The sequence below is a fragment of the Rhea americana genome, unplaced genomic scaffold, assembly GCF_003343005.1.
Source record: "Rhea americana isolate MKP2758 unplaced genomic scaffold, rheAme1 scaffold_771, whole genome shotgun sequence".
NCBI classification, from domain to species: Eukaryota; Metazoa; Chordata; class Aves; order Rheiformes; family Rheidae; genus Rhea; species Rhea americana.
In genome coordinates, this window is record NW_028186947.1 from 8,931 (window position 1) to 10,667 (window position 1,737).

Consider the following 1,737-nt stretch of genomic DNA (forward strand, 5'->3'; position numbering starts at 1 on the left):
GAAGTGGATCGACACACACTACGGACGTGGGCACAATGCAGGGACAGGGGCACTTGGTGGGCACTAAAACRGCAGCAGTGAGGGCAGSGGKTGGAGACAGGCAGCCRGCCACCCCAMCCYAGGGGGGAACGGGGGACCAGCGCACCACCGGGAGAGTGATGGAGAAGAGTCCATATGGTGGCACTCGTAAGCGTTGGCCAGTGGAAGTGACAGGTCCCGGGCTGCGGTGACCAACCCATCCTTGGGGCCTGGCGGGACAAGGGGGCAAAGTGGGTGCTCCAGGAGCACGGGTTTCCTGAGTCTGCACTTAGGAGGACGAAGGCCCAGCCGCATGGGGTTCAGGCCTGCCAGGCGTCTCAGCCGTGCCACACCGCATCAGCCACACAGCGGCAGCCACTGAGCCCGGAGGGCAGGGAGGGGAGGACAGGCGCAGCAGGGCATGCTGGCTGCAGCGGACGGTCCACAGACACGGGTGGGCCAGCTGGGAGACCGGGGCCGCCAGTGCACACACCAGGGTCCCGGCTCTGCTGCTGCCGCCAACTTACCACCACCACCACACACTGCCTCCGCTGCACACTTCCCCCTCTGCCCCCTGGGAGGGATGGCAACGCTGCACCAATGGGGGGTGATGACTGACCATCAAGTGACGCTCAGACAGGCATAGCCCTGGCAGGAACCTGGGGCCGCAAGTGCATTCAAAGTGGCAATGATCAATGCGTCCTGCAATTCACGTTAATTCTCGCAGCTGCGTTCTTCATTGACGCATGAGCCGAGTGATCCACCACTAAGAGTTGTCTCCGTTTCAGTCCATGCCACACACACCTGGAGAACAGGCAGCATTCACAACCCCTAAGAGCCCCCTCCACTCCACCTCCCTCCTCACGCCGATACTGGCTGCTGAGCAAGGGACAGTGGACAGAGCGGGCTCACCTCAATGACCATACAAGCACAGAGGTAGGGGAGGAGGAAAAGGGAGGGCAGACCCGAACGAGAACAGTGGGGCGTGACGGATGGCAGAGTGACGGGTCTGGCTGCAGGGTGCCACCAACGGCCGCAGCGCGGGACTGAATGCAACGGCCAAAGCAGGAGAGTAGATACGCAGAGGCCTGATGTCCACACCACCTGCGGTGAGGGCTCACCCTCCCAGCGGCAAGCATGTGATCGCACCGAGGTTGCATGATCGAGGCAGGTTGGCACAAGCTGACCACACGGCATCCTTCCGCCAAGACCAGACCACAGAGAGAGGGAGTAGGGTACCCCTCTCTGACCCAGCTGCCCAGGGGGTGAGCATGGGGCATGCTAGCTAGCATGGGCAGGGGGGGTGCAATGCTGCACATGCTGACCCCTCAGCCCTACAGCAGCACACCTGGTTTGCCCTCGGGTTGCATCGTGCCACCCAAGTCTTTAAACCCCTTCTCAGCCCCTTGACCAAGAACCACTGGGCCCAGTGTCTGCGGCCCATGGCAACCCCTACAAGGGGTGGCTACCAGCAACTGTGATTGCCAGAGGACCTTCTCTCCTCTCCTGCCAACTCATAGCACAGACTCCAAGGCATGGTGTGGGGCGACTACAGTGGTGGGCAGGGAAGGGTGGTAGGTGCACGGTTGGTGCAGTGTACACAGTGCCCAGGAGGAGCGAGCTGGCACACAGGACCACATGGCTGGGTCATCAAGGTGGGGCAGAAGAAAGGCAGATGCTAGGTACCTGGTCCTAGTGTGAGGGCAACAACCTGAAATC

General features: G+C 61.9%; 1 non-coding gene across 1 annotated transcript; it reads right to left on the reverse strand.

Moving 5' to 3' along the window:
* Nucleotides 1-644: 644 nt before the first annotated feature.
* Nucleotides 645-793, reverse strand: LOC146585710 (5.8S ribosomal RNA). The gene has a single exon (XR_014897953.1). It is a non-coding gene; the product is annotated as a 5.8S ribosomal RNA (ribosomal RNA).
* Nucleotides 794-1,737: the final 944 nt, after the last annotated feature.